The 6,237-nt window shown below is 47.3% G+C and overlaps 1 long non-coding RNA gene across 1 annotated transcript; it reads right to left on the bottom strand.

The window, feature by feature from the left end:
- Positions 1–2,679: 2,679 nt before the first annotated feature.
- On the bottom strand, positions 2,680–4,579 carry LOC129046734 (uncharacterized). The gene is made up of 2 exons (XR_008508492.1): positions 4,054–4,579; positions 2,680–2,979 (listed from the first exon to the last, which is right to left on the bottom strand). It is a non-coding gene; the product is annotated as an uncharacterized LOC129046734 (long non-coding RNA).
- Positions 4,580–6,237: the final 1,658 nt, after the last annotated feature.

The following is a 6,237-nucleotide window of genomic DNA, read 5'->3' as shown; positions in this document are numbered from 1 at the left end:
GGTGTAAAGCAATTACTGTGTTTCTTGTATCTGCGGAGTGGCCCGGCCAAGTGATAAGATAACAGTGACAAAAACAAAGCATAAGCATCCAGGAAGATTTATCAGCTCTGTCGGCGCTATCAGGGAGTGTGAAGCAACAGGATAAAACTACAGAAAGAAATAAAATATTTAGACCTAATTTACAGAATGTTCTGCAGACAACTCAGAGATTAAAACCAAACAAGAGAGTTCCTGGAACACCAAAAACTCAAAGGAATGTTTGAATAATGTATAAGCTAATGAATATGGCGTGTAACCCCAGCAATGTAACCATATATATTGAACATGATTTTAAGCTACCTCTGTGCTCTGTGGCCGTGTGCCAAAAGCACCCCAGTGCTAGATTATTTTGTCCTTTTATCCTTTATTAAACTTTTAAAACTTTTAAAGAGTGAACTCTGTTTATCACATCAGTGATGCTTAAGCTGATCTGCATCCCAGTGCTTCGGGACCTGCTGGGGGAGGCCATCGAGGTAAGTGTGGGGCTACCACAGTGGAGGCCAAGTATTTCAACACCACAATAGCATAATCAGCAACATTAATTAATTTTGTGTTCTTCATGCAAGCCTCAGCGTTAGGAACGCTACCAGCCTCTACTAGCATTAATAATATGCATAGTAAGTGTTATTAGTATTAATATTTGGGTAAGAATTGTTAGTGTTAACACTGGTAGTAAGTGTGTTAGCTGGTGTTTACTGTGAAGCTCTGCTCTCCCACAGTATGACAAGATCCTGAAGCTGTCCTCAGGTGCAAAGTTAGGTGAGCACTGCTGTCCTTACCACGATCCCCCGATAGAGCCATGTTCCAGAGATGGGCAGCAATGAATCTGCAGATGCCTTCCCAAGGTGACAGAGCTCGCCCTCCCTCCCGTCTGCAGTCAGGGGATGTGAAGGCAACCATTGCTGTCCTCAGCTTCATCCTCTCCAGTGTAGCCAAGCACAGTATAGACAGTGAGTCTCTGTCAAGTGAGCTGCAGTAGCTAGTACTGCCCGAAGACAGGGGAAACCCTCAGGGTGGCACCATAAGCCAGACCTGATGGGAGGACAGGCTGCCTGCTGTGCTGTCCTCCATCAGCTCCCTCTGTGCCATCAATCCCTGGGGGCTCCTCGGGTGCTTTGGTGAGGTTTGGCAGCTGCAAGTCTGGTGTGAACAGAGGGATTCTTCTCTTGTCTCCCCTCATGAGCAAAGCATGCCAGCCAGTTGTGCTGTTCTACACATGACTGACCCACAAAACTGCAGGAGACTGAAGACTTGTAACAGGTGCACAACAGGTTCAAAAGGAACTTGGGAAAAAACCTCTGTCTTTCTCAGTCCAAAGGGACAGCAGAGCTCACATCTGCTCACAATAATCCTCTGGAGAGTGGAGCAATGTTTGTATGGAAAGATGACTGAGGGTAAAATCAGAGAAAACTAAGTTACATTTGTATCCTAACAGGAGTTATAACGGGACAGAAATTTTAGGGTAAAATACAGATGGTGTTCCCAGGATGGAACTGGGTTGGCATGCTGCACAATGATTCCCCATACAACCATAAGCACCTGCTAAGGGAAGGGTGCAGTGGAATGGAGATACCTCGACCAGGCTCTGCCAAAATCCTTGGCAGCAACTTGATGGTACTTTGAAGCTGATTAACTGCATAGCAGCTGTGAGAGAGATGTCTTGCTGCCAAGCTAGCAAAATTGCTTTCCTCAGATGAACGTGGTTCATTATAGCCTAATTGTAATATAAATGCACACCTCCATCCCAAAGTTAACTGCCTCCAAATTATGACAACCTCTCAATGGAAATGAGCCCTATACATTTTTTTGATTGTATCTTTGAAAGTGAAGTGAGAGGATTTCACACCAATCAGTAGCAAATATATGCATGAGTAGAGTCACTCAAGCTTCACCTAAATATAAAGAAATACTATAAAAGTAAGCCAAGAATGGAGAAAAAGTTAGTGAAGGCTCCATCATAACTGCTGGGATCAGTCAATGGGCTGAACCTGTCTTCTGCCCCATAGGAACCCCTGTTGGGTTAGAAATGCACTCTGCCTGCTGAATATTTTTATTGCGGACTACAACTTGTCTGTATATTGCTTTGAGTAAGTTTTTGCAGTTAAATACTATCACTGACAGATACCATCACCAACAATTCCTGAACCTTAACCTGTCACAATTTCATAAAGAGCATAGTTCCATAAACTGTTCCATAAAATTCCAAAGCGTGACTCCTTCATGGATGCTAGCAATTGCCAGCAGCAGGTAAATATTCAAATAAGAAGTCCTACTGAGGGGTCATAAAGTGGAAAGACCTGCTGAGAGGTCTCCATTACGTTCTTGGCCTATTTCCGTGAATGTCAGTCAGACTTCCCTCCAATCCAGCAGGACTGCTCAACGAAGGGTCCCTGTAAGAGGATGCTGACAGACTGGTCAGGCACAAGGTCTCAGCTTTTCTGGCGCACTGATAGCTGGGCAGCTTGTTTTTCCTGGAATTTCTTGAGCAGCAAAAGTGCTCCATAAGCGCTTCTCAAGTAATATCCTCCTGTGAAGGACAGCAAGGAAAGAACTTCTCAGAATGGTCCCAGTCACAAGTACAGGCAGTTTTCTTTGAGATACCTAAATATCCACAGAGAGGCACCCAGCCACACACATAGATATGAGAGTCCCTGTATTTTATTGCCAAAATATTTATACACAAAAGTAAAACAGCTCTCTTGCTTGCAAAACACTGGAAGGTATGTTCTCAGCCACTCGGAGAGATGCAGTGGTTGCATGTGCTCCATATTACACAGCAGTGCCCATGGCTGGTTCCTCTCATGCTGAGGAAAGCTGATTCCTTCAATGACTCCTGAGTGCTTACTCCTCCACTCTTGGAACACCAGCTTTATTCTAAACAATTTCCAAACACTGTTTTGGTTTCTTCCCAAGCTTTGGAGGGGGATGAAATAACCATGGCTGTTCAAACAAAGTAAGACAGTCTACCAGTGTTCATCAACTTAAAAGCAAGCACCCTCAATGGCAATAAAGCAACAACCGAGTGTGAGATTTGTACTCTGGAATCATCCCAAAGAATTGCCTTTGTTTTTAAAACAACAACTGATCTGTCACCTTCTTAGCATTCCCCATAACATCCAACTAGTTCAGGAGATGGTGTATACAGTCGTGCATAGTCCACCTTTATTATAGGGGTAGAGAACAAATTAAAGCCACAACAGAGTTGCGAACGTACAAAAGAAGCTGCAGGGTCTCAAGAGTCTCAACAGGTGGTAACAGTCCTCAGCAACCAGAAGAAACAAAAGACACGCTGTCTGCTTTTCTTTTTAAAGTCAACTATTTGGGTGGGAGCGTCTAGCTAAGAGGTAGCACAGTCTCTTCAGAGGTATTCAGATGCATTCTATGCCCACAGTAGTATTTTCTGTATTACTGACAGCATTCCCTCTCAGCCTTTAGCTTTGCAACGACATTAACACATAAAATTCATGCAAGACCCATTAGACAAATTTGACAATACATTACAGTTGAAATGCACAACCCCAAAGCACTAAACATTTTTTTTTCTGTACAGTAGAGCTGAGCTAGCGCAAATGACAGGCCCAGCCAGTAGACGGCCTTCCTTTGCTGCATTCAAAACAACATGACAATAGTGCAGTAAACCTTTCTGCTTTTCAAACACGTGCATGATCTCCAGCTTCACATCTCAAGTATCTTCCATGCTAAGATTCCTAACAATGCACTCAAGGATGCTCTGTGCCCCAAGCAAGGTACAGACTAGTGCCAAATTGGAGGAATCATGGCATGAATTCTCTCAGGCATACCGGCATGCAAGAGGATATAGCAATTCCAGAAAGCCAAGATATAGCAGGAACAGGAGACCTCCCTTTTGATTGCTCACTACAGGGGTTTCTGGTATAGAAACCACTGAACTGGACTTCACTGAACTGCAACACAAAGCTGCTCACAGCAGTCAAAGGCAAGAAGTGCACACAGCACCAAGAAGCAGCACCTGGACTTCGGGGAACACAACCTTACCGAGCTCCAGAGGGGATGACGTTTGGGAACAATTCTTGCTGACTGGAAGCAATTCAGGCCACAGAAGCAACAGGAGACTACGAATGCCTGGCGGCAGCACCGCCACAGCTGTGCGATTTGCACTCTGGGCACTGTGGCCCCACAAGGGCAGGACAAGCACGAGGCGGAGGCGCCCAGGGAAGGCGCGAGGTCCCGGCTGCGGTACGGCACGTTTGTTACAGCACGAGGCGGCGGCACCCAGGGAAGGCGTGAGGTCCCGGCTGCGGTACGGCACGTTTGTTACAGCACGAGGCGGCGGCACCCAGGGAAGGCGTGAGGTCCCGGCTGCGGTACGGCACGTTTGTTACAGCATGAGGCGGCGGCACCCAGGGAAGGCGTGAGGTCCCGGCTGCGGTACGGCACGTTTGTTACAGCATGAGGCGGCGGCACCCAGGGAAGGCGTGAGGTCCCGGCTGCAGTACGGCACGTTTGTTACAGCATGAGGCGGCGGCACCGAGCGTAAGAAGCCGCGCCGTGTGGGCGGCAGTCCCGGGGCACTGCGCGTGCGCAGCTGCGGCCGCTCCCTGCACACCGCGGCTCTCCCGAGTCAGCATCACCTCCTGTCAGCCAGCAGGTGGAGACAGCGAGCTGTCCCAGACGCAGCTTCCCTCCCCGCCTCCCCGGACCCGCCGCTGCGCATGCGCCGTAACTCACTGTGCTGCGCATGCGCCGCTCTCCGAGTCGTCCCTCGTCCCTTTGCTTTTTTGAGTCCTGCCGCTATGTGCACGCATTTTTGCTGGGTGTTTTTATGTTTGAGTAGCTTTATTACTGCTTTTTAATTGTGCATGCACGGCGCTGCAGAGTTCGTGTTCACGGGTGGGATCCTCTGTGCTGCACACCTACAGCCTTCTTATTTGCAGCGTTAACGAGCAGAAGAGCCCAGCCCGTGCTTAGATTTGGGAGGAGCGCAGCAATGCTCAAGATGGATGTTTCAAACAAGGAGGGTGATTGCAGTGCAAACAACCTGGCAGGTGAGGGTGGCACAGAACAAAAGACTACTGCACACACAGTAGCCAAAGTCAAAATTCCAGTAACGTGGAAAAGTATACTCCTTCTCACCCCCAACTCAGGAGGCCAGGATAGACACTTGGAGCACATCCAGCATAACACCAAGGAGCTCTGCAGGAGCCAAAGCCCTAAATACTCACGGTGGCACTGAACATCTTTGCATCCTGTCAACCTCACAGCTCTAAACTGGCCCCAGGATGGGATGAGGCACTCAATTCTGCAGCTTGTTCCCATTCACACATGGAACTGTCATCACTGGCATCATTAGGGATATCTAGGCCCATCACTGAGGATCAGGTATGCCTATGAATTGCTGGAACCAGCAACAAGCCACAGTTATTCCTTATGTCTTAAAACCCTGGGAACTAGCAGGGAGCATGTATGTGCGGACAAGACAAAATGCATGTTTGCACAGACACCTGCATGGACACTCGTGCGGTGTGCTAACAAAAATCCGCTTGCATGGACCCGCAAGAGCTTGCACAGATAGGTGCGCTCATGGACAGAGATCTCACAGCACAGGTACATAGATGACAACTAACCTGGCTCCTGCCAGGCTCTACCCATCTAAAACTGTGCGGCATCAGGGCTGCAAGCCAGATCTCCTCGCAGAAGGCATCTGGGTCTGGTGGCACCACTCTTCCCAGCTGATGATGCATTCAGACCCTCTACTCTTCAGCAACTCCACTGGGCATTCACACATGTCACTCTTTCATTTGCAATGAAGCTCGGCAAGGCTGTAGAACATCGAACACACGTATCACTTCAACTGCATTTGTGCGTGGAGCTCCTTACATTGCTCACCTTCGTGCAATGGCGTTTTGTTACAAAGAGTGAGGGGAAATTTTTTTAAATATCCTTCAAGTCATCAATTTATTAGGGTATCAGAACCCATGCTTGTAACCCTAAATGTATTGAGTGCATATAAAATACTGACTGCTTCACTGTCTGACATTTTATTAAGCGGTACCATCTACCTCAGCAAGGATTGAACATTTATTATAAGCTTCAATTCACCTTCTTCATAAATGAGTTAGAAACATCTTCACATATGCCTGGACCTTCACTTTTCAGATTAATGTCCCGGAGCTGTATTTCAACTAATTACTGAATAATACTTTTAAGTGTTGGCACTGA

This window comes from Molothrus ater, chromosome 7 (genome assembly GCF_012460135.2).
Source record: "Molothrus ater isolate BHLD 08-10-18 breed brown headed cowbird chromosome 7, BPBGC_Mater_1.1, whole genome shotgun sequence".
Taxonomy (NCBI): Eukaryota; Metazoa; Chordata; class Aves; order Passeriformes; family Icteridae; genus Molothrus; species Molothrus ater.
This window is presented reverse-complemented; position numbering and strand designations above follow the sequence as displayed.